The sequence below is a fragment of the Cuculus canorus genome, chromosome 3, assembly GCF_017976375.1.
Source record: "Cuculus canorus isolate bCucCan1 chromosome 3, bCucCan1.pri, whole genome shotgun sequence".
Lineage (NCBI taxonomy): Eukaryota > Metazoa > Chordata > Aves > Cuculiformes > Cuculidae > Cuculus > Cuculus canorus.
The window spans coordinates 46844304-46865315 of NC_071403.1; the positions used below are offsets into that span (position 1 = coordinate 46844304).

The following is a 21012-nucleotide window of genomic DNA, read 5'->3' on the forward strand; positions in this document are numbered from 1 at the left end:
CACAGCGCCTGTTTCTGTCACCTCCGGATGTTTTTGAGGCTTACTCTTCCCACCCCAGGCTCTCAGAGAGCTAGTAAATGGCTTTGGTATCCCACCACCCTGCTCAGCCACCTCCTGGACGTGGAAGAAACATGTTTTTCTTCCCTCTGACTAATAGCGGGACAAGAAATGAGTGTTCTTGCTTCCCCATGAGTTTGCACATCTTGAGCTCAAACCTCCACGAAGACACAGTCATCTCCTGTTCACATCGCCAGCAATGAGCACTAGGACCTAGTGACAATGTCATAACAAACAGAGAGACCCTAAATTTGCTTCACCCTTTGCACAGTCATTTCTATTTGGGCAAAGTGGATAACAGCTCCTTTAGCACTAGAGCAGTGGCATTTTATGCTCGCTCGGCATTCATTTTACCCAGGTATAAATAGCAAAAGGTTTCAGGCAGTTGAGAATTGGGACCAGCATCATCAAAGGATTCTCGGCCAAAAGAAAGCAGCTAGTTCTCCACACTACAGCTTGTGCAATCTCACTCTGCTGCAAGAATAATTCCCTGCAGGGCGCCTGGAACTGCTGATCTGTCAGCATTGCATTTCTCCTGCCTTCAGAGAAACTGTGCCTTCCTATCACTCTGTATCTAGAAGTTGGATAAGACTGCAAGCTTTCACCTGTTTGGGTTCAGTTTCTTACTGGGAGCCTTTTATTAGCTCACACAGTGTATTTACTACCTTACCAGTATTAAGTGTTTGCCATAATAACCTTAGCACACAAGGCAGCAGTACACGCTATCATAGCTAAAATAACATGGGTCTGAATACACTAATTGAGAGTATCTATCCTAAAATTCAATTGTTCCAAACAAAATAAAGTAAAATGTACCATTATTCGGCTGACACATGATCAAGAAGAGTTCTCAACGTACAAGAGAGCTACAGCAATGAGGGGCCAATGCACAGAAGTACCATTAAGCTACCTCCTAATGAAACCTGAAAAATTTATGCTAAAACCCCATTCAGAGGATGGCTACCACGCTCTTATGTACCAAAGTTCTCAGTTTTCCACTCAAATCCTGCCTGGTGGCTGGGTTTCTATACTGCAGGAGTATTCCATTACTCCTTTATATAAATTTCTCACACTGTTAATGCTTCCCAAACTCAGGGGTGCATGAGGACAGTTTGTTTTCCTGCTGAACTTTCAATGTAAATTCCACAGGACCTCTGGCAGAGATGATGCCTTCTTTTCTGTCAACATGTTCGTTGGTAACACCACTGCTGACAGCCATGCGTTTGCATCCCTCCCGCCCAACCAGCCCTGATCCCAGGCTGCATGGAAAGATCTTGATTAGCTTTCAGAGACTGCAGAGGAGAAAGAGTGCAACACAGATAGACACAATTTCCATTGCAGGGACTTGGAGAGGGATATATGCTAAGAGATATGCCATATAGGACCATCATGGACTGTAGAATATTTGATACCACCACCGAGTTTGAGCGAACATTCAAGGAATAGCCCACCTCAATTTAATTCCCTCCATTCTTTCCTTCAATTCATATATAGAATGAAACATACACCCTACACCACTGGGAGGGTGATCTCAAAATATGCCCTGTACTTAGTTTGAACACCTCCTCCTGTGGTCACGGTATCACATGAGACTTTCCAGTGACTTCCCTATATACCTAGTTCCTACAGTTGCAGATAAATATTGGATAAGTAATAAAAAAATAGAAGGCCAATGAGAAGCACCAAACTTTTTCTTAACTTTTCACTATTCAATCCAATCTCATTAAATTCTGAGGGCTAACAATGCTCAGAATCAAGGATGTGCCCATACATACATTAGAAAAGAGGAGCTTCTCAGCGCCTCTGGTCTCCTACAGCAACAAAAGTAACTGTCTTTACTGCACGCAGGCACATTTTTTGAGAAAAAGTCAAGGTGAAACCTGTCTAACCTGTGACTACCAACACAAATAAACATGGAGCTGCAACAAGTAGCTAAAAATGGACTTTTTCTTGACAAGATAAACTGGCTTCTGAACTATCTGATGCCATAGTAAGAGTGCTGTTTGGGATCCACTAACGCTAAGGTAGCTTCAGTATCATGATACTATAGTGTCAGTATTTTCATAACTGCAGTTCATAAGTGCCCAAGTGTTCAAGATCCAGAGTTAAAAACAAACCATGAACAGTACTGTCAATGTTGCATTTGGCATGGAAAGATGATCAAACAGAAATCACCAACTTATAGTTTAGGACAAATTCAAATGAAAAAAAATCCCCATTCCAGATAGCAAAACCTCACCCACCATTTCTTCTTGTATTTTTACACGTACATTTTTCTGTTCATTTAGTTCAAAAAAGTATGCTGCCTGGACACTTGATGCAAGAACTGCATAGAGAAGGATAAGGGGCAAACCACATATGCGGACAAAGCAAAGACAGCACTTCCAAATGAATAAAAACATAACCTGCTTCAAGGGAAATGCTTCTGATTCCAGTAAGAGCTGATTTCAGTTGTAATAGAAGGACATGTAATCAGCATTTAAATGCTTCCACGTGAAGCCTTCTGAGAATGAAAAACTATTCACCTGACCTTGCTCTCTCAGTTCATTCAGACCCATTGTTTCTTTGCTCTCCTACCTGGTGGTTGCCATCAAAGGTGCAAGTGAGTAATGGTTGCAGTCAAGGCAATTTGGTTCACTGCTCCAGCAAATATGGCTGTTGACTCTCTCCTCCACCTATTTGGAAAACAAATATGAAAGATTTTTAAGGATTGTGGTTGAGTCAACCTGCTGTTTGGTTTTATAACCTAATCAGCATTATGGCATTTGCTACATCAATACATGTAAAAACTTCAGAGATTCAGTCACAGTCCTTCTTGCTACTTGGGTCATTTTCCCTCGGAGCAACGGGGCACCAGCACTAAGTAGCTACCATAGGGTTTCCAGCTTGATGTGGGCTAGTATGCATGTGAACTGAATATATTCGAAGGTGAAAACAAACCCAAATGATACATAAAATAATGTATTTTCAAACATGATATATACAACAAGCAATGTAAACACACAAAGCATGGAAGTGCCATTGTAATGTATGTTTAGCACTTGCAGTTCCAGTTTCTCTGCCTAATATTGAAAAGATCATAGCCAAGCAAGAATTTAAGAACACATAAATGTGAATATTTTCCTGCAATATTATCCTGCAATCAGAGCAGTGCAAGTGTCTTTCATTCTGTGGCTTTGCCGTCTAGCACTGTGCTTTAAAAATGGTATTACCTCTAAAAATTCCCTTTCTGTATGATGCCACTCTGTCTTAGAAAATAAGTTATTAATGTACACTGTGAAAATCACTCATAAACCTTACACCTCTCTTTACATGTGATGGTACCCTGGGAAAAAAGCATTAAGAAGGCAATTCTGTATACCAAATACCTGCTGTCTATGTGTATGCAGGAATGTATGTATATCTGTGAGTCCAAAGCACAGACCACTGGGAGGTGTGTTCGGTAATGTGTTAGACACATTAGACAGCTACAGGCTGCCCCATTTACACCTGCAGGGAGGGGGCTATTGAATACATGGAGGTTACCCGTAATCAGGGCATAGAGTCAATGCACCAGGAACTGGAGGCTCATATCTAATTTGCACATAATAGAGCTGACTGAAATGCCTGTCTCATTAATACCAAGACCACAAACTTTCAATGACCTTCTAGTGACCACATACATAACAGGCCTGGCTATTCTGATTTTGCTAAAGACTGTTGTGAATACACAGATAATCACAGTGCGCATTTAGCCCAAGACATTTTCTTTCAGGCTTCCCTGTGTTTCCTGTGTGGCCCTGTACTCAGCACTGGTGAGACTGCACCTCGAATACTGTGTTTAGTTCTGGGCCCCTCACTACAAGAAGATGTTGAGGCTCTGGAGCGTGTCCAGAGAAGAGCAACGAAGCTGGTGGAGGGGCTAGAGAAAAAATATTATGAGGAGCGGCTGAGAGAGCTGGGGTTATTTAGCCTGGAGAAGAGGAGGCTGAGGGGAGACCTTATTGCTCTCTTCAACTACCTGAAAGGAGGTTGCAGAGAGGAGGGTGCTGGCCTCTTCTCCCAAGTGACAGGGGACAGGACAAGGGGGAATGGCCTCAAGCTGCACCAGGGGAGGTTCAGGCTGGACATCAGAAAAAACTTTTTCACAGAAAGCGTCATCAGGCACTGGCAGAGGCTGCCGAGGGAGGGGGTTGAGTCACCATCCCTGGAGGTATTTAAAAGACGGGTAGACGAGGTGCTCAGGGACATGGTTTAGTGGTTGATAGGAATGGTTGGACTCGATGATCCAAGAGGTCTTTTCCAACATTGTGATTCTATGATTCTATGGTTCTTGAACACCCATCAGTGAGATGCTACCCAGGGTGACACGACAAGGAGGGGCGATAAGCGTGGACTGCCCAGGATGGATGTGTTCCCAGACAGGGAAGCACCCCAGGAAGCACTGGGTCCCAAGTGAGAAGCGTAGCTCTTGTCACCCTTCTCCTGCTCTTTGCCCTGGTCATGATGCTGAGCCCTGGCTTGCCACTTTCTCGGGACAGTCAGGTCACTTAACAGGAGAAGGTACCTCCCCCTCAAGGCAACATACTGGCACCAAACCAACAGCAAACCTCCCTCTGCTTCCAGTGAATGCAACAGTGGCCCACACTGCCCCATACAAAGGGCAAAGCCAGTCCACCATGGGGTGTGCGATGCACAGCATTTCTACCTCTAGTGGAGTGTGGATCTGAGCTGGTGAATATAGGGTGCCAAACTCTTAAGGGTAAAACAGGCCTGGAACTGGTTAGTAATAAAAGGCATATACTCATGCTTTCTTCTCTGCAATGTTTGCTATCAGCAACAAAAACAAATAGCAAAAGATAACGTGTTACTGACCAGCAACGTCAACTGTGGTCTGTACAGGCAAAGAAGAGCATAATATATGCTTTGGCTCCAGACTCTGACAGTTTATCACATTAATATACAACTTTCTAGGAAATTGTATGGATGCAGAGCCAGGAAACCCTTTTGAACCTTCAAACAGACAGAGCCCAATGTGGTTTTATCCTGTAGGTTAAATCTTGGCATGACTGGATTCAAGGGCAAAAACTTTGTTTTTAGCAAGGCCAGTATTTATTTCGGTTGCTCTTTTTACAGCTGGCCCCAGAAAAGTTCCAGTCAAACAACAAAGCAAAGCAATACAGAGGTCATGAGTCCTTATCACCTTATCCTTCAGTAGGACATAGAGGGTGGTCTGGACTGATGTGGCATGGATACCTTCCAGCCCCCAGGCAGGTCACCCTGTGCTTTCACAGGCCTACCTGGCTTTATTTTGCCAGGTACAATGCTGGCTACATTTACATAGTTATTTTTAATTAATGTGCATTGTGAATCCATTTATCTAATCCGTAACCCAAAGATAAGGGTCTTTATTGTCATTTACACTAAATCCTCTCAATAGCACCCTGGCAGGAGCAGAGGGGACTTTCATGAAAAAACATGAAGCCATAAGTGAAAGACAATTTATGAAACAAAGTTCCACTGCTGCTACTCCAGCTTCAAAAAGACTATTTAAATTGAAATTCACAAGGAACACTATATTGTGTTTTCCCTAATTTCTTTTTTAGCTCTTAACCGATGGGAGCCAGAATCTTCCCCCTCATTGTGGTAACCTCACTGTCTTCAACAGCATTCCTCAAAGGATACTTTAGCCTCCAAAAGTGTGAAAGACTCTCTCTGATTTCAGTGAGGGCTGGATCAGTTTCTGAGTCTTTAAGAAGCTTAATCATTACTTACAATTAGGTAAAATATTATCCAAAGCAAGATCTGGTTATGAACAGTAAGATTGTGTCTAGGCAGTACTACTGCATATCCTTACTAATCTCCCATCTTTCAGAAGCGCTGGCATTAGCAAGCAGGACGTGGTCTGAGGGAACAGCCAACCTGCAAAGTCCCTGACAAGCCCAGATAATGCATGTGTCATCAAACAGTATTCTACTTCCCAATTAAAGCTCCCAGAGGCATTGTTATGATACTAAAATCTGGAACTTCTAATTTATTATCATGGTATTAATAAAAACTTGTGTAATCCCTGCTTCTTTGGCTGCAAAAGTGAACGAGCATGACTTTAACAACTGCCCACCAAAGACAGACAGCAGTGCAACCACCAGTATTTGGTCATACCTGGTCATGACTCCCCTAATCTGCTGCAGTTATTTGCCAGCCATGGAGACTTAAGATTAAGCAAGCATATCAGAAAGGAAATGACAATATGAGAAGCATGGCGTGTCTTAGTTTTTGGAAGGTTTTTTTCCAGTTTGAACTTTGTATCTCAGACACCTGGGGATCAGTCTTTTTTGGGACCTGGAAGCACAGGCAGAAGTGCTCTGATAATGTCTCTTACACCGTCTGCTTCTGAAAGACTGCCAGCTTCTCTCTTGGCAACTCCCCTAATCATTTTGTAATCATAAAATTACACCTTCTTCAGTGGTGAAACAAAAATGTAGCAGTAGGCATCGACATCATCTGACCATAAGGATTAAATGTGTTTTGTGGACCAACAAGAACAAGGACTTTGTTTCACACTACTTCTCATATATCTGTTACACCAACACTCTGTGTATTAGGAGATGGGTGTAGGGAGATGACAGGGAGACGGCCATGTCCTTTATGAGATAAAAAGACCACAGAAGACTCATGTGTATTTTAATCAGAAGCTAAAGTTTAAGGAAAGCAACTGGATAATATTTATTTTACTGCTAATTATTCAAAGGTTTTGAAACAGCACAATAGATGAGTGAAATTTCCCCAAGCGCAAAGGGCAAATAAAGCCATGCCCATGTTACTCCTTAACTGAGTTGTAGCAGATAGCATTCCAGCACAGACTGTCCCTTACCATGCTTTGGCAATTCACCCAAAGCCTCAGTTTGACTAAGCCTATAAAAAAGCCAGTGGGCCATTAAAATTGCAGCCAGGTTCCAGGACTTTATAGGATAATTCGTACCAAAGAAAAGCCAGCCAACACAGTAGCATATCACCCAAGGTCCTAAATTCATGGCTGGTAACTCAAAGCAGCAAGGTTATATGCAAATCTCCCTCTATATGTGGGGATTTTTACTAAATACAGCGAATTGACAACTCAAAATTCTGTACTGTGGTATTGAAGGACTGTGAATCCAGTCTGTGTGGATTTTCTAATGTTCCCTTTGCCCCCTTTCTCCTTTTCAAACACAGAAAGTCTGGAGAACTCTGTGAATTATGGTCTATTATGGGAGAAGTAAAAAGTCTAAAATTTGCTTGATTGCAGCTACGATGCATTAAGCTCTAGGCATCAATCTCAATCTCAGTACTTTTTCTCTGAATGGGCAATATTTTACAGTTATCGCTCTCTAAACAAAGCGCAATTTATTATACACACAGTTTGATTGCTACAGCAGCTAAGACTAGAAGCAAAAATGTCTTCCTACTTGAGGAAGGTAAAAGCATTGTCATACTTTAAATTGACTCCATATGATCAGTGGCAGAACAAAATCATCCAAGAAATGACATTCATGTCCTGATCAAATGCAATCATGCCGTATGCAATCAGATTTGGAAAAAGTGGAAGAAAATTATTCCCATTACTTTTCTGATGTTCTTAACGTGTCACACCAAGCTTCTATGAATAGATGAATTAAAATACTTACAGTGCCTCTACCTTTGCTCTCATAATTCCAGGTCATTCTGGCATCTCCTGATATTGCAGAAATAAGTTTTTCTGCAAACAGTTTGATTAAATTAATGGATCAAATCTCAAACTACCTTCAAAGTTTAAGGGGTATAATTTATTTTTTTATTCAAATGTCTGTATGCTGTAAACATTTTCATCTTCATTACTAAAAGATAAAGACATCTGAGGCCTAATTTATTTTTCAGTATTTATGCTTTTGTTGTTTTCCATATTTTTCTCAATAGCTGTGTAATAGCCCATTTAAATTTTGTTTATTTACAGCTTTTCTTCATTTTGGTATCCTGCATGCTACCACCGTGTGGCAGATCTGGGCGCAAAGAGCACCAAGAAATATTTGTAAAATTTTAATTTGTTGAAATTTATACATGTGTGAATTTATATGCATACATACATGTGTGTATATATGCATGTGTGTGCATGGACATGTGCTTATGTATACATATTATATTAATAAAAATAGTAGTATTTATTATATGTTTGTTTAGTGGAGCTTGTGTTATTGTCCTTCGGGCTCTGCAGAAGGTTAGGAATCAGAACAAAATTTACCTAAAAAGACCTATCATGTCAAATGACTTTTGGAACATCACCTGTGAACTCTGTTTGTTTACTTTACACATAGCTAGTTCACTTCATTAAAATCAACCACAAAACTTCTCCTTTGGATCATCCTGCATTATCTCATCTATCCCCAGAGCTCACTCTGCACAGGATCTTATTTTTCTGCCACCACTGGAACTATGATTTTGGGTTACTTTTTTTTCACTTCAGCCAGGAGCTAAATTAGCAGGAGCACATCCCCCGTAAGTATAGGTCCATAACCTCACTGCAAATAACAGTTTAGACACTGCCAGCTGAGATCAGCGCCCTCACTAACCAGGCTTGATGCTTTTAGACAATGGTCAGGCTGACCATTGACACAGTGTCCATATACACACATTTCTCAACCCTCAGTGCTCAACACACGTTGCCGAGCCTGCTTTTGCCAAGAGAAGAGGGCTGTTTGTGCAGGCAGCTGGCAGCAAGATGCAAGTACATCTGGCCATCCTCCAAGAGTGGGCAGAGAAGGTGAAAACATCAGATCTCACCCAAGCCCAAGATAGGATTCCAGGTGAAGCTCACAGTTTATGTGATCCAAACAGACTTCAGCAAAATCTCCACAAGCAACCTCCTACATCAAGTGCCTTGGCTATCCTTCCATCTTTGAATGACTACCCTGCTATGGCACCTAGGCACTGGAAAAAACAATACAGCCACATACACAATGAAAAAGAGGCAGAGCCACTCATAGCTGCCAATAAGGCAGGCTGCAATGCAGCGGGTGTCGTACAACCCCATGACAATCACCTGAGCTGTCAAAATTATCTCCATCTCCACGGAAGCTCCATTGCAAGCTCAAGCCCATGGCAGAGCAACAGCGGCAACACTGGACAAACTCAGCAGTAGATGAAAGCTGATTTGCCCCTAAGAAGTTGGCAGCTAGTTGGATATGTAGGACACCAGGAAAAAAGTGTGATGCCTAGGAACAACAGGAATTTGTCAGTGCGAGAAATAATGCAAGGACTTGAGTTTGTTTACAAAGTTTTGGTTGTTGTTACCTGCAAAATCTAAGCCAATGCCCTCCATAAAACAAAACTAAGAATTCAGCGAGATTGATGTTAAGTCAAAACACAGACTTCATTCAAGGCACTCTGGATTTACACCATATAAGCTAAGCTCTGTCTTTGACGCTATGCTCCTGGTTGCAAAGACAGCTTGCACAGCATGGACATGCTACCATTGTTTCTAGTTGACAGCCACAACGAAGTAGCATCACTGTCAGATGATCGTTTGTCTTAAACACCTAAATGGGCCACCAAACACCTCTGTCCACAGACTTTATTAGCACTTCTGCTCAATGCTGTGCGACTTCTTTGCAAGGAGACAAGTGCTCTACCTCACTATCCCTTGTTATTGCTAGATCTAGAAAAAGACTGTTTTAAAGCATCCTCCTTCACAGTAGCTCCATGCTGCTTGCTCCTCCAGGTCTAAAGGCAGGCAAGAAAAAGGCAGCAGCAGGGTCTTTGGTTCTCCACAGTGAGGCAAGATCCTTCTCCACTAACGTCACTCTTCTCTTGGGGTGTGCTCAGTAAGTCAGTAATTTGTCATGAGCGTGGGGCTCTATCCATACATGGCAGGCTGGAGGAGGAATGACCTCAAACTCTGCTTCTAATCCAGAGAGTGTTGCCAAAGCACAGTGTTTGAGTTTGATGCATGAAGCGCAGGGATATTTTCAGCTCCTGAATCACACTTTTGGCTCCACAGCTAACCTGAACTTCTCCTTAGTTTTGTTTGCTATTTTTCACCTTCTGCGATCATTGACTCTCAAAAATGAGCTAGTACATCAAAGAAAAAAAACCCAAAAGGCCATAAATACACAGATTTTTAAAAAATCATTTTTATTTTAATAACATCTATTCTTTTGCATGTGTGGAGGAGTGGAGTTAAACAAATTACTAATAGATTAGTGGTGCATCACAAATATCTGTTTTCTTTATTTCACATTCTAAATATATGCTATTCAATGCTGCCAGTGAATGTTTTTTAATGATTTTTATGTCGAACACAAGAGTTAAACAGTCTGAAAAATGAGGCAGTGCAGCAGCAAGTAGTTAGCCTGGATAGAGCTATAGGAGAGCTTTTAACTACATATTCCTATAGTCGATGCAAAAATATTTTGCTATACTTGTCCCATGACACCATATTGACTTGACATAACCATAATTTGAAACAGGCAATAATCAGAAACCAAACCCTCATTTTACAGTACAAAGGGAATAAGTTTTAATTGACACAGTCTGCCAATTACAACTGCATCACCTCTCCATCACTGCAGCCTGAGTCTACTCTCACTGAACTAAACAGGAAAGCTCCAGCAGACAAATTATGCAACCTCAGTCACAGCTAAGCAAGTCATTTCAGCATATGCTTAATTCCATCTCTAATCAGTAAAGCCAATTCAGCAAAGCAAAGCATGTGCTCAAGTCAAATGTGAATAGGTAGCACGTATCTTTCTGAATATGGGTTTTTCATAAACTGAGAATGCTGCACAAAACTTCCCTTGATTTCTTTAGAGCTCATCATCCTGGAAAAAGTTACTATTCAGCTGTTAAATGTCAATTATGCATGTAAAGTACCAGTATTTTTAAGTTATCTATAGATGGTTTAAGCAAAAAAAAATATTTTTACAAAAGTCATGGGATATATCTTTGGGCTGGACACAAACATGCATACATGCTAACCACAGACTACAGGGGACCACAGGGGCAGAAGGAGGTAACGTAAAAGAACATGAGTTAAGAAGCTACCATAGGATATCCAACATATCCAGAATTGCTGATGAGCTTCTCTGAGCTTTTTCACAGAGTAACCTAGGAGCTTTCTTATCCACTGGAAGAAGAGCAGAAAATCATGGGCATTTCAACTCCTCCGTTTCCATTTCCCTCCCGTGGGAATGAGGAAAGAGGAGAGAGAACGAACACACAGCTTTGATACAGAACGTGGCTCTTTCCTTGATGCACTGAAGTAACTGGGGAGCCTCTAAAGTCCTCTGAATCTCTTCTTTTCCTTTAAATTTCCTTCAGTCTTTGCAAGCAACATTAACTTAACACAGACAATTTCCAGGCAAGCACAGATCCCACAAGCTGCACTGCACACCTACCTTTACCCTTCTCCCTCTACCCTCGATAAACGGGCCTTATCTACCTTCGCATCGCAACTCAGAGACCAGGAATCTATTACAAACTCAGTGGGGCTGCCCTTAATAATGCTCAGCTCCCTGCGGCTGCTTCCTCCCAGGTGTCTCCCCCTGCCAAAGGCTGGAGTGGATGTGGAGAAGGAAGCACTAAGGGCCAGGCTCTACCTGTTCTTCAGCTCCTCAAGGCTGCCGGAGACAGCTGGCATGGGGTCAACCCTCTCATTTGTTCTCTATTTGAGATTACAATCTGTCCCTGCCCCAAAGGCACTGTGAGCCGTAGAGTATAAATGTTTGCAGAAATTAAATAACTCCAGCAAAACATGCATTATGCAAACATCTCTCTTCCCAGATGACACAACACGAAGCACCAAGCACCAACAAAAACCGACCAAAGCATGGAGGTATCGTGGAAAAAAAATTCATTTAGTGAAAAGCTTCTCTGCTTTCCTTACAGCCATTAGGACAGCAATAATGCTGAAATGGCTGGCCAGCCCTGAAAATTGGATAAACTGAGACACAGAAGAGACATTTGAAAACAGGGAGATAGACAGCAAAAAAGAAGTGAGACAACAGATGGAACACAGAAATGCAGCGTCTAAACTGCAGCTGTAATTCTGCTAGCAACAAGCATGTTTAAGCACAGTTTCAGCTCCTGTTCCTGTTTTGGGGAGGGCAGTAGTTTTCTTTTTTAAAAAAAAACCCAGCTTAATAGCAAAACTGCTCTGGGTTCTCTCTAGATAGTTTGAGGGACAGGAAAATTATTTCTCTACATATTGAGGAGGAAAATGACGCTTCTTAGAAAGGGGAAAATTTTGACACCCTTTGGTGACCTAGTTGTCCTAGTACTGTTGGGGGTGCATAAAGGGTCACATCATTAAAAACTATATCCACAAGTGCAAAAAGCTGTTTGAGATGCTGCTGGCCAGAGGTCAGTCACAGGAGTTGTTCAGAGCTCTCCTGTGGCAGCACATTTCTCCTTTACTAGCACGACTGTTACAATTAGGCAGGAAAACGGTAGTTATTGTTCTAGCACCATTTACAGACTAATTTGACAGGTATTCTAGGAAAGTTTTAGTACAGTCTGATATACACTAGTACAGGAGAGAAGGATTTCCACGTTGGCCAAAGAAACACTTGTGGCAAGACTACCTATTTTTAACATGGTTTATTCCTAGCACTATTTCAGACACAGCATTTTCTCTCCCATCTGTTGACACAGTTGTTTTCTTTCTTTAAAGACACAGTTGTCTGTCTGTTGGGAAAGAAACAAACCCACCTTCAATAGTTGCAGAGAAAAACATGAGACTGAAACGCTGTCAAACAGTGATCTGGTCACAAGGTAATGCTGGCAAAGCTTTATGACTGAAATATAGAGCAATTCTTGGGATGCCTCTTAAAATTTACATCAGGTTTTGGCCTCTGCAGTATTGTAAGCGCAACTGTGTATTTTTACAATTCAAAACTTGTATACTCAACAACCAACTAAGATGGCTTATTGATCTAAGGAGTCTAATTGTGAACCTGCCACGGGAGCTACATACCAGTCAGCTCAGGAGGAGTGCAAGATGCAAACACTTTCTTTAATAAAAGAAGGAAAATGTAATGAAAGCACTAAGCGGGAGGGGGGTGGGAAGCAAGCAAATGAGACTGGTATTACAGGACAAAACACTAAACAACCCTCTGACACTTGGTTTGCCAGGCTGTTTTGTCTTTTTAATGATAATTTTTTTCCCTCATTGGACTGCTGGAGTTCGTGGTTATGACCTCCCAGGCAATCTGAAAACCTTATCTCCTCCCAAAGGCACTTCAGGCAGCTTGAGAGTTTGTAGGTAGAAGCAAATAAAACTGAAGCATGGCTGAGGTGGGACCTCCACAGATCACTTAAGGCAACCTCAGTTCTTGTAGGACAGGCTATTTGCTGGGAAAGTTACAGTATGAAAACCTGATATATTAAAGGTCAAGACTCCAATACAGAGCAGACTCATCTGTATTGTGTTTTAATTTCTTTTTATGCTGAGAGGTGCCTGGGGACCTGAGGAGGTGACAGAAAGATAAATCATGCATGACAAACTGGAACAGAAGACAAGGCTGCATCCAGAATAGGATAGCTCTGCTAGTACAGCTGTCCTAGCAAACTGTACCGACAGCGTGTTTCTAGCACAGCCTTCATTCATACCAGCAAAATTGCATAATTTGCTGGCACAGCTTTTTCCTGAGATCCCTCTTCCTTCATCCAGCAAGCAAAAAGCATTTCAGTAAACGTAAAGGTTTGTCCTAAGTGAGAGCTTTTGTGTCAGTCAGGGATCAAGTCAAGGCTCAAGACTCTTTACACCTTTCACCAAGACAGCTATTACAGCAAAGATCTGTAAAAAAGGCATGTTCTTCCTTTGACTGGAGTGAGAAGTCCTGGCCTCTGCCAAGTTCTCATTTGCTTTTGCAGAAATGCGGAGATAAAATATCTCAGCACACATGCCCTGATTAAATAGTTACAGTATTTCCACAAGCAAAAGAGGTCTCCAGCACACCTACGACTGAGCTCAGCTGCTGCTCCACCACCATTCTAGAGAAGAAGGCTTACCGCCCCTGCTGAGTTCCCTTCCCTTGAGCCTCATCAAGGAGGAAGCATACTTGGTGCCACCAACTTCTACAATCATAGCCTTCTCCCTGGATGGAGAAGGAAGGATCATGACTTAAAGCGGCATGGGAAAACTTATGCCAAACCAAGTGCCTGGGATTATGTGTGCAGCTTTAAGAAAACAACCAAATTCACCAAGATGATGAAAAACACAGCTGATTTAAGATGTATTTTAAGGGAATTTGTGGATCTGCTTTCTGGAGCCGTGTCAAAAGATATTTTCCAGGTGCGCTATATGGTATGACCTAAGGGTCACTATCAGCCACATGTTTTAAAATTTTAATGCTGTCGTCTATGATTTTCATAAGAGAATGTGCAGTGACTTTAACATGCCCTTGAGGAAGAGCAGTGAGGAGTCTGGCAGCATATTCATAAGCAGCTTTCACACTGTTAAAAGGGCTTACCTGCCTTTGATTTGGCAACGTCTAGAGCTGTGGTCCTTGGCCACCCAGTATTATCTAATTTCTTTACAAGGCAGGCAGTACATATTTCTGGAAAGTTGGACCTAATCCAGGCTACTATGGTTTCCATGGGCAGGAAGCTTGAAGGTTTGGGATTTAAACGGCAGGAGGCTGAAAAGAAAATTAAGGACCTGGAAATAACAACTGATGGTCCTGACGCAATCATTACTAAGAACATTGCAGCTCTGAAAAATTTAGGCAACAGTCTGGAGAATAATCTCAGAAAAAGGGCTAGGTTTTGGGAGACAGTGGAAATCTCGTGCAAGTATAGTTACCAGACAGGGTATGGCACACTTTTGCCTTTTAATTTCAATCATTCTCCACAGCATGTGTAGGAAAACACACAACACAAAAGCTTGTAGCTGTCTGATCTACCCCAGCATGTTGCATTTAAAGGAAAACGCTGCTGACTAAAACCTATGGTCAGAGGCCCTCTTCTTCCTCTAGCTGTGGAAGCTGAAGGTGCTCCTGCCCCTGTTTGTTCCTGGTTGGCTGGTGGCACATTTCCTACTTCAGTCAATGTGAGCCCTCCACTGATCTCCAGCCAAAGCCAATCCAGATGGCTTTGACTGGATAAGAAACAGGGCACTTACACAACTCTTTCAACAAGTGTAGTAATTTCCAGCTAGTTAGCAGTGATGATCCATGGGCAGAATGTCATCTTGAACCTTTGTGGCCCCTTGCACAGGCAACACCTGCCTACCAAGATCTGCAGCACAGATGCAGAATTACAAAAAAAACAATGTGAAAAGTTTCAATTTCTATATCACTACGGTACTAGCTGAAGAAATAAGACTACCAGCAGCCCTACTGAACTTAAAAGGACTAAGTAACAACTATTCATGATGTGGTACTTGACAGAAGACTCAGTACTTTAGGGTAGATACACAGATTTTATCCTGAATTCAGGACTCATGAACGTTGTTGTGGGCAAAGTATCACCCTGATATCCTTTTGTGACAGCTGCAATAACAGAGTCAGACCAAAGTAAAGGCTCAGAAACAGTGTACTACACTGATCTCTCTCTAGAATACCTTTCTTTACTATCCCCAGAAAGGTCACTAAAAAGAAATATATTTAAAGAAGAAAATTATTAACCTTTGAAACAGAAATGGTGGTGCAGATGAGCAGAGCCTCCACTGAATTTATTCATGTTTGTGCCCAAAAGTCGTCTGCCCGCTCACCTGCCACTAAATGACAGAAAGAGGCCTGGGAGGGATTAGCTAAACCTGGTTTCTGAGGCTGTTTCCTATTAGTGTGGAGTATCTTCAAGGCCTGGTCGGTTGCCCCAGGAACAACACAAATGGAAAAACTGGTTTCAAGCTACCTTTGCACTCTGTGCTGCGTTCAGCGGAGCTTTAGTGCAGCTGCAGGCAAAAGACTGCAAGGTGGCAATTTCACTGAGACTTGTCTCCTTAAAATATCAAGGTTTGATTCTACATTAGGGCTTCTGCTCAAAAATTAATAAAAAGCAGGAAAATGGTGAGAGGTCACAATGACTGTATAAAGTCCAACTGCCCCAGGGAAAGAGCCAAGAAAGTGCATAGGACCTAAAAAAGCTTTCAGGTAACATAGTCAACATGCTAAAAAAAAAAATTGGGCCAGGAAAGCATAATGCCACTGCTAAGAAAATTAACAAATCAAGCTAAAGGCTTCTTATGAGGAAGAAAAGGCACAACAAACAATCATTCATTCAGAATTGAATGATCATTCAGAAACTCTGACACAATTGAAGATAAGAAATGTGGTTAAGTTAGAGAAAAAAGAATAAAAGCAACCACCTACTGAATTCTGCAACTCCGAAGAGTTATTTGAATTCCTACTTGAGTGTTTCCAGAGATCAGGAAGTTACAACAGATATATTATAATTCAGCCAGGTGTATCCCAAACCGATATTGTGCTGTTCCATAACCTTTGGGATCGGGATCAGCAGAAACCACTTCAATAATAAGGAGCAAGCACTCAGAGAAAACAAGCTCTTTTTCTATCAGGACTACTTCACAGGAGTCAAGCAGGATTAGGAGAACCCAGGAAAAGGCTGTGTCAGAGACTGGTTTTTTTCTACTCAAATGGTTTGCCTTAAATAATTTTTTTTGCAGCTGTTGAGACTACAGGGCAGAGGCAGTGCCAGGAATCTCAGCAACCCCTGGACTGTCCAGGTTGACTGTTCTCAGCCCTTCTCTAAGGATTACTTACTAAAATGTCAGTACTACAGCAGTTTCAAATGAGATTTAACGAGAGTAAGTAAACGGAGACAGAATTACCTTTGCTGGAGCTACTCCTTTCCTTTCACTCTGACAAGTCAAAGAAATCCTTGAACTGCAGACCCTAGTTTCAGCACCTATCTTTCAGTGTTTTTCATATCATTTCATTACAACCAGTCCTGGCAATGAGCAATAAAGTTCCCAGTGCATTTGCGGACCATCACAGCAACATGATCCAAGAACTGTAAAAGTCAATGGAACTTGGGTTGAGCCCAAAGTGAAATGATTTTCCCTACTATGAGTGGTTAGCTATACGTTATGCTCCTTCTGTTAGTAAAAGCAAATAATTTCCCATGCACTGATTTTAACTACTTAACACTAGAGCCTGCTTTTAAGCAATATAGTGTCATGAAAGAAATTGTAACCCTGAATAGAGAAAACATGTCTTCTGTGCCCCGGGATCAATTAAAAATTCCACTGACTACAGTAACTATTGAGTAAGACTGTCACACTATTACTTAAAGGTATGCACATACATACATACACACAAATGCACTGGCTTACTGATCTGTAGGTCCTCTAAGCTCTTCCCTGGGAACTAGCACTATTTGTAAGAGGGCAAATATAGTTCATGAGGGGACAGAGTGTATCCCACCTCTTGAGTAATATTCTCTAAAATTTTAAGCATTTCTCATCTTTAAAATATGGAGACATTTCTATGGGAAAAAAACATTTTTTTCTAGGGAAGAAAACAAAATATTTTGAGAATAGTCTAATTCCAAAAGATCATTTATAAATAAAACCACACTATTCAGTTTATGTAATAATTATTTGGTATTTTACATCTGCTGTAACATGCAAAGTAATACTGGTCATATTTCAAGCTTACATGCTATTCTTTGCGCAGAGGGCTTTTTTGTCAATAGGGCAGTAATAATTCACATACTAACTGGAAGAACAGGTCACTCTGACAAGAGTTTTACCTGAAGAGAACAAAAATCACAGAAGAATTTAGGTAGGAAGCCACATCTACATGGGTCACCCTAGGTCATCTACAGCAGACACTCATCTAGTCTAGCCATGACTGATTCTACAGACTCCCATGGCAGTTTGCTCCACTGACCTAAATTTTGCATAGTAATAACCCCTTTCCAATATCGAACAGTCTAGCAAAGCATTCCCTACTGCAACTTAACCACAGCGTGTTCCCCCCCCTTTTCTCTTGAATAACATGTGAAAATACCTTGCCCTGTTCTTTCCAGCCCTTTTGCATAAATATGTCTAGTTAAACCTCTGACTTAACGGTTTCTCCAGGCTCAATGTACCCTAGCTTTCTTATCTCAAATACTTTTTCATCTTGACTTTGGGATTTTCCATCTTTCTTGAGGTTACCTTTTGGATCTTGATTTTGTGGGCGGAAGAGGATTTGAAGATTGCACCAAGCCTAGTCAGGAATTTATTTTATGAGGCTTAAAGTTACAAATACGTCTTTGCACATCTGCCTGCTTTATGGTGACATTTGTTCTTCCAAACTGAAAATCGTTCCCCCAAGAAGCACCTTGAGAAGATCATAGATACAAGATCAATATGCACATTAATGAGACAGCTGGAATTTAATACTGCTGTTCTTCAGGATGTGCTCTATAGCTCCAGCGAACTTCTACACAAACACAAACATATGTCACCTCCATTAAGCACTGCTAGGAGTGAAGCCACATCAGCAGCAAGATTACCTGAGCCTTTACACAGAGCATCTGAAGGCTGTTGAAGCCACACTAAGTTCCAGCAGCCGGAATTTAAAAGCTGCTTCTGATACGCCTGGTTGGGCTGCAGTCATGGCAAGAGCATCACATACTTCGATTTTTAAGTAACACTTTTCACTTGAGACATATTAATGACTGTGACCCTCTGTGCTCCCAACACAGAAGAGGCTGCAGGAGCAGAGGAGAAGCTGGTGGCCTGCTCATGCTTACAGAGAGAATCTTTGGCTGAGCTGCCTGGAGTCACACACTGTGTGTGCAAGGCACGTGCTACCAAACACCCACCCACCCTAATTGCCAGTGATTAACATAAGACCCCTCTGAGTGATTTCTGAGCAACCCTTAAAGACAGACTCAGGTGGTCAAGTTCTTCATCTGCAATAGAACACCTGCAGTACTTGAGGATTCACATATATTTTCACAGTCATGGATTTAAAATACAATATTAATTCAGGTTACTGTTGTTATATAGTGGACAAGGCACTGAAGTAGAATCTGAAAATTTGAAACTTCCAATCAATTACTTGCCTGTAATATAAATCAAGTCCATTTCAACAAGGAAAATCTATGCTTGAAGAAAGCTGTAAAGAAGGAGCTCTCACTCATGAAGAGGAATTTTTTTTTTCTCTGTTTTGATCAAAAAAATTGGCAGAAAGTATCTGAATGGCTCACTCTACAGTCACTTCAAAAAGCTGAAATATAATACACTTCCAACTTGTTTTCAGAATTAATATAAGGAAGGCTTGAGTTTTCTAGTTTTTCATTGTTTCAACAAAGAGAAGACACTGCTGCTGGGACAGCCTCTGCCTACTGCCAGCATAAGAAGTTGAAACACACTTAACAATAGCATGGCACAAGCGATTTCTAGATTAAAGAGACAGCTGTAAAGTCTGATGCAAACAGGCAAGCATTATGTTTTCTGATATGCAGCTCAGAAGATAGGCTTATTGACTATGAAATGAATTATATAACACAGCTTGTATTATGTTATCTGAGACCTTGGTTAGGCCACTACTTTTTCTATGTATATATATATATTCTTTTTTTTCTAGATATATATTATTTTTTCCCCAGACAATTGTCAAGTTACATTCCTTACATAATATTGTTGCGGTGCTAACCTGAATCATAATGACTGTGCTCATTATAGGGTTATTATGAGTTCTGGGATGAAGACCTGTCAATAATTTGATTTGCTCCATACAAGGTAAAACATTATCTTTGTTATAAAAGGAATCCCAATTATGTTTTTCTGAAACAGTAGCAAGACTCTTACTGATTTCATTGGATTAAGAGTGGTAATCACAGGTCTCCCTCCAGCAAGGCATACTTGAATGGAAGAAGATGGTACAGAATACTGCAGTGCTCACGGCCAAAAAGTTTTCTGTATAAATGAAAAACCTACACACAGTAAATCTTCTTGACTGTTCAGTCTAGGCTTTCATTTTCTGTTGGTTTTGCTGTCAGTTCAGTGCAGTCTATTAAAGACAGACTGTAAAAAGAAATGGCCTTCAGCAGGGACTTATATTCCAACACACAATCTCCATTTCTTACAGAAAAAAAAAGAAGTATTGAATTGGTTCACCAGTTTTCAGATAAGTCAGGCCCAACTTTAGCTGTTGCCCTCATGCATCATAATTGGCAATTATGTATTGCCAATTAATTCCTATTTAATATACTCCATGGTAAACTGATACCTGTGCAATCAGGTTTCAAATATATTAAACCAATCTGATAATGGCAGTACAAGTAAATAAGTCTCACACGCCTTCCTGTCCATTTATATAAAAGGCTTTTTGGTCATCTTTTTTAAAGACCTCTGATCAAAAGGTCTTTTAGAGGCTTCACTTTTGGTTAATTGAGAGAGAGACTTTGGCTGCTACAAGTTCTTGTAGAAAAAAAGCAAAGGTGTTCCTTTCCCAGGATTTCAGTTCAGCCCTTACCATCAGCATCAAATTCAGTTTCAAAGTGTACACTTAATTATGGTCAAAACCCTCATTTGTCTTCATCCCAGTTTATTACAGTTGTTTGCCTACTCGCTGCATTTGTATCGCCAAGCACCAGTAATGCCCTGCTCAATGCAAGCTGACGGATCACTACGAGATCACAGACCTCTGAAACACTCCTGGCAGCTGCTCATGTGCCTGCTCACTCACTCTCTCCCCTAAAGCCCATGGGCTGCTTCAGCATAGACAGAGCTTGAGGCCTGGGCTGCAAGATCAGACCCCTCTGCTATCTCAAAGATAAGTTTTGTTGTCTACCATTCTCATTTCAGCCACTCAGGCTGAAACAAAGCCCCCAGAAACAACAGAGAGGACTATTATGTCTATTTCAGTGTGTTATCAGTGGTTTTGATTTTCTAACAAACTAAGAAAAAAGGAGAAATTCCAAATTTTAAGGTTTCTGCGCCATCCTCATCACCTTCTTGTGTTGAGGCAGTTCACCTGATGCAGGAAAATACAAACCAAACACATA

General features: G+C 41.3%; 1 protein-coding gene across 4 annotated transcripts in view; it reads right to left on the reverse strand.

The window, feature by feature from the left end:
- The window catches only part of HIVEP2 (HIVEP zinc finger 2), a 138768-nt gene that overhangs the window by 49771 nt on the left and 67985 nt on the right, over positions 1-21012 (reverse strand). For all 4 annotated transcript variants that reach the window (XM_009571095.2, XM_054064070.1, XM_054064072.1 and 1 more), the window contains one exon: positions 2635-2732. The gene's annotated coding sequence lies outside the window, so the exon portion shown is untranslated. The remainder of the gene's footprint in view (positions 1-2634; positions 2733-21012) is intronic.